Genomic DNA, 10,308 nt, shown 5'->3' with positions numbered 1-10,308 from the left:
ATTTTGATTAATGAATAAATATTATTTAAACAAAAGAGACGAGGTCATGATTATGATTCCCGCGCTTATTAATCCGCCGAGCAATTTCCCATTGCTTCATGGTAATTTTAACACAGCCAGAGTTTACTAAGCTGAAGAAGGGAGAGATGTAAATATATGCGAATTAAAATCATAATTGAGTAAATATTTTTCTGATATTTATTTCTGTATGATTTCATATGAAACTTGTTTAATTCCCAGGGGAAGGTAACAAATACAAATTATTGATGCAACAACTAAAAGAAAATTTCTTTTAAATTGTGATCTCTTTATGATTCCAAGAAGACCGCTTTTCTGTTCTTGTTTATAAATCATATTTATGGGATTTGAATCATATTGTATTTTTGATGAAAAATGCTGTACTCATGAAAACGTAGTTGAAAAGAAAATATTTTTTGTGTCAACTTTAAGTTAATTATCACTACATCGGAAATACCTTTTCTGCGTTTTCTCAGCTCATTTTTCAACATTCATTTTTGATTGCACAGTTTGCCTTTCTTTCGTGATGACGTCACAAAGCAAGGTCATATACGTCATGCAGCATGTATGGAGCAGTGCAGTATTATGGTCTTTATTAGTCACCCATCAAAATTCGTACGAGATGGACAGACTTTAGCTTAAATAATATTTATTGCTATTAAAGAAAAATTAATTAGACACAAAAATAATATACAAAGAAACTGTGCTTTGTATATAGTGAAAATGCCATATTTTGAATGAAATGTAATAAAGTATTCTATAAACATCAGAAAATATTTTCACAATAGAAATGTTTCAACAGTGATATAAATATTTATGGCAAAAAATTTTCATTATGTTTTCTGGCATTAGACTTCAATTAAAAGCTTGATGAAAATTATATATGGATTTTGACATGTTAAAACATTCACTTCGTAGCTCGCGCTGCCATCACATCGACTCAACTCGCGATGTTATTTTGTTAAACCTTTTAGTTATATTATTTATTTACTTTTACCATCTGTACACCAACCAAGATGTTTTCTAATTAATCATAATAGGCCCTCGGTAAATTAATTATCGGCCGAGGGGGATCGTTTTTCACAACATAACGATATCTATTGTTGTTTATACCCACTATATTTGTGTAACTGTTCCATGTTCTATGTCTATATGTGTGTAACTTACCTGTGTCTTGATAAAGAGGCAGATTGCCTCGAAATTTCTACAAGTTACTTGTCTGTACTGTCGTTATATATATATATATATATACATATACGTGTAACTATATGTTTATTAAATCGGAGTAAATAAGAGCACATATGTACACTAGCTCTTAGACAAAAACCACTTCTATATAAATTCAAATACGAGTGCAGGACAAAAGCCCCCCCACTTCCAACTTTATTTTATCAAGTACCTCAGACTTTATTCATGTAAGCACTACCCATAAATGTAAATGATAATTCAACAGAGTAAGTATACAATGTAAACAAAACGTATGTAACTGTCCAATACCTTTCGAAATACTGTTCCTATACCTCTCTTTATCATTTTTGTTAAAATCTTGAGTTTTGAGGGGGGACTCTGTAATTGATTAATTCATTTGTTTAATTAGTAATGTCACACACAATCATTTAAAACAATATTTATCCTATTCACAAAGTTATGACTGCCATCCCATATTTGCAGAGTATTTGTATATTCATTTCATTATAATTCATAACGACCATTTTTCCACCTGCATACACGCTTCGTTTCATGTTTTCGTCAATTTTATCAATATGTCAGACTTTAAATCATAAATTTGGCATTGTTTACCCTGAAACGAACCTAGACATATGATTTACGTTTTTTATTTGACATATATATTGTGTCTTAACTAAATTGAAAGTGTCTTGTTTGACGTGTTAGTTAGCAGAGAAATCGGTTGTTATTTACGAACATAATATTATGAATTGTTGTTTTAAAGCAATAATTGTCACCAACCGACATCATGCAAAGAGGCGTCACCTTGTCTGGGTGGTATGTTTTCTGTAATTGGGAAATATACATGCATCATTTATAACACGTGACATTCGTGCCTCGAAAACGATTGGGCAAGTGTATCACGTGGTAATTTTGCATAGCAGTAGAATTCAGCGGACTTACTATCCAATTGATCATCAATCAGCTACTGGCCATCACCATTGACAGCATCTTTACTCAAACGAAGATTCACTGTCAATACCTACTCCAGGATAGCCGTTATCACAAAACTTCTTACCTCTAAGATCGCTCTGATATATATATATATCTCTTTTTGTCTGTTCCAAACATTATCATTCGAACTTGAATCAGTTTTCTGTAATTTATATTATATACATTTCACTGTTAAGAAACTCAAGCTTCAGAAGTTCTTAAGCTAAGATTTTTTTGTGATTTGGAAGGATGTCAAGGTATGTACATTTAACTTCATTTTACATCACACCTTTTAGTCGACAATATATATATATATATGATGGTAACTACCTTTGTTTGAAACATGATGTCAATGGTTTTAATCAGAGTTAGGGTTTTTTTTAAGAAAAAATGAAATTTGTATTAATGATATAGGTATTATGACTGTCATCGCTCTGCATAAATCGTCTGGTGACTCAATATTAAGTGATATACATATAAATGTGATATATACATGTATTTCTTTCTGAATCAACGTCTTGAGTTAATTTGTAAAGCTTGCGAAACTTAAAAACAAAAACAAACAAAAAATGTTTATCATCAATATACGTCAAAACAATTTCGGAAGTTGCGATGAGTTGTTCTTCGGACTGAGTTATCATATGTGTGTTATACTCTTCGTGTGTTTGTGTACTTATAAGAAAAATAAGTCTATGTGTCAGAAATGCAGAAGGATGGTTTTCTTATTGTAAACATTCCAAAATTCTCAGTTATACATGTATCTTTTTTTTGGTCACATCGCGCTAAATCCCGTTCGCTAATGGTTGTTCGACTTAAACTGAAAAAACTTGCACCATTTAAAATTTAAAATATCTGAAAATATGCATTTTACACATCAATAAACGACCCCCCACCCCCCCCCCCCCCCCCCCCCCCCCAAAAAAAAAAGAAAAAAGAAAAATAAATAAAAAAGAAAAAAAACCCCGAATTATTCCTTACATATATCAATGTAACTTATTATTCAATATAAGAATCTTGTGCAAACAAAGAACAACGAAAGAATCATTGATATTATTATAAAAAAAAGTTTTCTATAGACCTGTTAAATTTAGGTTAAATATATCATATTGGCATAATTGCCATTAAAAGCAAATGGATTTTGTACAACTTACATGAACAATATAGACGCCCTTTCCTAATACTATTATTACACATATATATACATCATAAGATGACTTAAATATTGATAAGTATTTACAATATTATTTAATGAGAAAAGCGGAAATAAGGAGAGTGAAGGTGGGAGAGATCAAGGTATATCGATGAATTAAAGGAAAATGGTACATTTATGATTGCACACAAACTAGCATAAACACACAACTTTCAATATAATTCCTATATTCTATATAACAATTTTATATATAGATCTGTTTTATTAAAATAGAAATGCGTTTTTTTTCATATTTGATCCATATCCTTATTAAAGAGATATTTGTATTCAGTTTTTGATATCTAGATGTATCTTTTTATCAATATGAAATAGAGATTAATTAATTCAAATAGAAATAATTTAATTTCTATATTCAACAAAGCATAACAGCAGGTCATAAGCCATACTTTAATTACCACTTTGATATTCACTTTATAACTTGGACAAAATTAGCCTTATATACATGCATATATAGCATTTTTGCACTAAACATTTTGAGTTATTACATAGATCGTGGCTATATGATTTAATATCACATTCAATGTACTTCTGTATCATTTACAATTTATTATGTTGTTCTGTATCTAACACAAACTAATAATATAATTTTAAAAGCATATGCGTTCAGTTGCAAAGCACATTATACAACAATCTAAAATAATAGAAAAGGAAAAAAAGTTAATTCGACTTGAAAATAACTGTAACTGTGATATTTTTTATGGAAACCAAAACGATTAAATATGTACACGATAAAAATGTAGAGACAACAATGGCGGTTAAGTTCAACATTTCACTTCCGGGTCGTTGTACACGAATGTAGTTCATAGGCAAATTTTAATTGTTTCTATATTTGTTCAATTTTTCTTCAAAACCTTCATCATTTAAGCATACATTTCTATTAAATTATATGTTCAGGCGGGCAATTTAGCTTTAAACATAGTTTATTTTTCACGAAGCGAATTGAAAGAATGCATGACGCGTATGGAGGGTTAAAAGGGACATAAGTCAAACATACTATTTTCAATCTTTTTTCTTACTTTTTTTTACTTTTCTATTTGCAACTTCTCATTATTTGTCATTACTGATTTATTTCTCACAATTTTAATGCTTCATTTTACGTTATTACTTTTTTGAATTCAAAACTCTTTATTTTAACATTTTATCTTCAATTGTGCATTTTGTTTTTTTGTTTTTGTTTTTTTTATACTGTTGTTAAGATTTTATATTTAAACTTTAAAGTTCTCCAATATTACAACTTGTAAAATAACTATTTTTGCTAAAACATGTTACATGAAAGATGAAAACTAAAAATGAAGAGAGAAAGAAAGGGGAAAAAGTAAGAAATAGAAAGTTAGAATTATGTCCCAAAAAACCCTTATGCAATTTTTCATCTTCATTCTATCGCCAGAGGGTGCTCAAATCAATCGCTTCGGAAGTAAGGATTACTCCCTACAGCAGCCATGGCAACAGTGACTCTCAAATTCCTACCAATGCCCGACTGAAACACTTCATCATTGTTTGGATTAAGCTTTGGCCCTAAATTATACACTCACTGCTTTTCATCCTTAATATTCGAAATAATATCAATATTATATCCTCAGATGATAAAATCCTAGTTTAAAAAAAGTGTTTACGACACCGAGCCCGTTTTTTCGTGTCTGCTCCGGTTGAATGGCACAGGCAGTAGGCCAAGAGCTCGAAGTACTAGACTGGTTTTCGTAGTTCCGCATATCATACAGCAATCTAATTAAAATCTAGATGGTCATTCTCACTACGTTACATGAGAAACGTGTAGTGATAATGACCATCTAGATTTTAATTAGATTGATCATACAGCGCTCGTACTGCCAGTTCCAAGACTTCGATATGTTAACGGTTAGACTTCCATCAACCGATGATTTTGCCGAATATTGCAATATATTAAATTGTAAATTTCATTTCGGGACTTTCCCCATAGTTCAAAGTCAGTATCAAGCGTCTTTCTCAGTGGTCCGTGTCAAGCAAATTGGGAGATTGTCTAATTTTTTTTATTCGAAAACTTCTTCAGTAGTGTTGGGAATCACTAATAAGTTCATTATCAATCATCATCATATCGATAATTGATCGATCATGAATATAACTTTAGGGAAATATCTTATTACCCATGTAATTTAATATCAAGAACAGGTGAGCGAGTTATCTCCCTTTTTCTATCACAGATGAAAATTAAGTAATTAGCAAGTTTTAAATTATTTATGTGAATTTGACCAATAATTCATGTAAAGGAAGCTTAATAATGCATAATAAATAATATTTTTATTTTTAAAAAACTTTTTCAACCTTTTATCAGGTAGCAGTGTACACCAGTTTGCCCTGGAGTTTCTGAAAATTAAGTGGCAAATTATCTCTTACTCTTATATATATTTGCTTTGTTATTTGTTAGCTTTGTTTATCACCCTTTGAATAGCCAGCTGAGTCAGTTTGAGGCAGGGTCTCCTTGTAGTAGTTAGTGACTACCTCTGAACAACATGCAGGAGACCTGTCTGTCCACAAGCCATCCAGGAAATGGAGCTTACCAAGCAAAATAAATAATATTTTCTTTTCAAATAAATGATTTAAACTTCTTGTAAGGTAGCAGTGTAGACCAGTTTGCCAAGATTCTAAAAAATAAGTAGCATCTTTAAGTCTGAGGCTAGGTCTCCTTGTAGTAGTTGGTGACTACCTGACAGAACAACATACAAGAGGCCCATTGCATGCCATCCAGAACAAAAAGGGTAAAGTGGTCTTGTCCAAAGACATAACCATGACAGCACATACCGGACTGATTGTCAGCTTCCATTTTCTTCTGCAGGATAACTGTTCAAACTATACTTCTTCTATATATATAATACTAATATACTTGGTGTATTTGGTTTAACGTCCTATTAACTGCTAAGTTCATTTAAGGACGTGTCAGGTTTAGAGGTGGAGGAAAGCCGGAGTACCAGGAGAAACACTACCGGCCTACGGTCAGTACCATGGCCAGTTAACTTCCAACGTAGGTTTCGAACTAGCAACCCAGAGGTGGATAGCTAGTGATATTAAGTGTCATGACACCTTAACCACTCGGCCACTCAATAATAAATAATTAACTATCTTACAGTGGCAATAGTACCAAAGAAGTGAAAATTGTGGAAAATTTGTTTCTTAATATCTAAATGGCTTGAAATTGAGAGAGTACTTCTACAAAATGAAATGAAAACCATATTTTATGCAGTCTCAAAAACATTTTAATGAATTTTTTTTTAAAGTAGAACATAGAGGATAATTACTTGCGGTCTAAGGCCTGCAATTTCAGTACCTGTTTAAAACTTTTTAATTTTTATTTGTTACAGTTGCAATTGTAAAAGATGTGAAAATAAAAGAAAATGGTGTTATCCCAATATCAAAATAGTTTGATATTGAGAAAATAGTTCTACAATATGAAATTAAAACCAGATTTTATGTAAAGTTTCAAAATCCTGAATTTGTTTCTTCAGTAGAATATAGAGGGAAATTAACTGCAGTCTTTGGCCAACAATTTGTAACACCCTTCCTAATGTAAATGTTTGCATATGGTGGTGTTGGCCTAAAAAAAGGAAACATATAAACTATTTACATGTACACTAGTCCTACTGTAGTGTTACTGTGTTTCACCTGTGTGGAGATGACATTATGAAGAAGACTATCTTGTAGAATGGTTATCATTAAATCCTGGTTATTGTTTGAATTTGTCAAATAATTTTCTATAATACCTTTATATAAGTAAAGTTTAAATTCAAAAGATAAAAAAAAAAAACTACTTTGTTCCCCAACATTGAATTTAACATAGTGGAACACAGTAAATACATAATAGTTCCAAAAACTTAAGTATAAATTTGTCAGAATTGGTGTCTTGCACATTGTTTTCTTTGGTATATGTAAGCGAAAGGTTGAAATATGTTGGAATGATATTTAAAGCAAAGATATTTCAAAATTTACCACTTGCTACCTATGCGCAGATGAAAGTTTGGAGAAAAACCATTTTTTTTTAAATAGTGCTAACAAAATATTAGCAATTCTTTAATTTTGACAAGTAGTTTTCTATTATACCTTTTGTGATAAGTTGAAACTGATTACAAACTCAAAAGACAAAACTACAACATGGTTCCACACCCTAAATTAGTTAATTAACTTATGTGATATAACAATCAACATAATTTTAGTAAAATTTTCTCAGAACAGGTTTCTCGCACATGGTTTTCTTTGGCACTTGTAAGCGAAGGGTTGAAATATGTTGATATGGAATTGATAATAAAGCAACTTATAGATATTTGAAAATTTACTAATTCATGAAATTTCAAAGTAAACTATTTTGTAAAATTGTGATAGCTAAAACCTGGTAACTCTTTGATTTTGTCAAATAATTTTCTATCTAATAATTTTTTGTAATAAATTGAAATTGATTTAATTTTAAAAGATAAAAAAAAATGTATGACATCTTTCTATACACCCAAAGCAACACAATTTTTCCTAATGCAACATAATAATTGACAATATTTTAGCTTAAAATTTGTCAGAACAGCTTTCTTGCATATTGCTTTCTTTGGTGCATAAAAGTGAAGGGTTTAAATATATTTGAAAACTTATTTCATTTGTTAATCAATGCAGGGACGTATAATATATATGTCCCTGATCAATGCAACAGATGATATAATTTGACACTGTCAAAATTTAAAGCATTAATTAGAACATATCTATATTTCATTAAGAATTTGAGAAAAAAACTTCTATTACTGAAAAAGAATTATTTAATATACTGCTAGTGTACTGAAGTACATGTACAGTATACGTAGTTCCTTGAAAGTTCGTGTCATCGTACTTAGCTAATGTGTACGAGATATGATTCTCGAAATGTCTTTGCGCCACAACATAAACAAATATCAGCTGATCAAGACATCAAAGCATAAACTAACGACACAGCAATTTCATTAAACAAACAAACAATAAAGACATTTAAAAATATTACATATTTAAACGTCGCCTGTCTCTAAAACGTGAATGAACACGTAACATTTATACTAGACCTAGGAAACCTACTGGAAACCTACGACTCCATAAGAGATTAGATTTGTTATCGAAAAGATGAACAGCTGATTGACCCACTTCCGTCACAAAAGTTGAGCGATGTCGTAAAACGACACGGAAAAATCGTCAAAAAGAAACATTTTATGGGTACACAAACGGTGTCTCAATACTAATAATTACATATCTAATAAGCACAATGCCTAGGATTTAACCGTTTTGATAAAATCATAATATGAAGTTACCAGTCGGTGGTTGTTGGGGAGCGCCCCGTGATTATATATTTATGTTTAGATTTTACTGCCCCCTGGTGTTAGAATAGTTGAAAAAATGCACCAAGGGTTTTTTGGGACATAATTCTGAAACACTTACATTGTTGTTGTGAAACAAAATATACTTAAATAACCAAATAGGAAAAGAAGAAAATGCGATATTAAACCACTAAATTTGAAAACCATAAAACTATCAAGCAGAAACTGAAAAAATGACATATTAAATAAAAGTTTTTGGTCACAAAATAGAAATAGCCGACTAATATCTAAAATTGTTAAACACAATTTTACTTAGTTTATAGCATCAGTCTGCAGCAATAGGAATATGAAACAAAGAAACACAAACTATCTACCTCTGAATAAAAGAAATTTAATATCAACACTTATCACGATGTAAAAATAAAGAAATGAAAAAATAAAAGATAAAGGAACAATAATCAAAACAATAAGTTAAATGGTTAAACAAACAAGAAAAGTTAAACATATAATTATGTCCCTTTTAACCCTCCATAGACGCGAGTAGTAATTTTTGTAATTGTTTGAGTTACGGCGATTTAGAAAATCCGGCTTTTTATAATTGTTATAATTGGTATTTGGCTACCGCCCGGCCGTGCATCTTACCGCCCGGGCTTTCATGCGTGGTTAAATATCCCCACCGATGGACAGAACATGTAGTGTATAGGTCAAGGAAGTGAAATCAAAAAGAATTATGAAAATATCTGTAAAATTGTTTGAGTTACGGCGATTTAGAAAATCCGGCTTTTTATAATTGTTATAATTGGTATTTGGCTACCGCCCGGCCGTGCATCTTACCGCCCGGGCTTTCATGCGTGGTTAAATATCCCCACCGATGGACAGAACATGTAGTGTATAGGTCAAGGAAGTGAAATCAAAAAGAATTATGAAAATATCTGTAAAATTGTTTGAGTTACGGCGATTTAGAAAATCCGGCTAGGTTGCGAGATCGCTAATTTCACATAGCCATAGCTCTGCCAAATATTGATATTTTTTTTATCATTTTTGATCATATTATTGATAAAGCTACTATCTATCCATATATCATAGTTTTAATAGTGTCTTGATATAAATAAAAGCCCGGGCGGTCGTATAATTGCAAATAACAACATTACGGCTCATCCCGAGCGCTAGGTTGCGAGATCGCTAATTTCACATAGCTATAACTCGGTGAAATATTGATATTTTTTCACAATTTTTTACCATATTATTGATAAAGCTATTATCTATCCATATATTATAGTTTTAATAGTGTCTGGATATAAATAAAAGCCCGGGCGGTCGTATAAATGCAAATAACAACATTACGGCTCATCCCGAGCGCTAGGTTGCGAGATCGTAGCTATAACTCTGTGGAATATTGATATTTTTTCACAATTTTTTACCATATTATTGATAAAGCTATTATCTATTCATATATTAAAGTTTTAATTGTGTCTGGATATAAATAAAAGCCCAGGCGGGCGTATAAATGCAAATAACAAGATTATGGTTCATCCCGAGCGCTAGGTTACGAGATCGCTAATTTCACATAAGTATAACTCTGTCAAATATTGATATATTTTCACAATTTTTTACCATATTATTGATTAA

The sequence above is a fragment of the Pecten maximus genome, chromosome 11, assembly GCF_902652985.1.
Source record: "Pecten maximus chromosome 11, xPecMax1.1, whole genome shotgun sequence".
NCBI lineage: Eukaryota > Metazoa > Mollusca > Bivalvia > Pectinida > Pectinidae > Pecten > Pecten maximus.
This window is presented reverse-complemented; position numbering follows the sequence as displayed.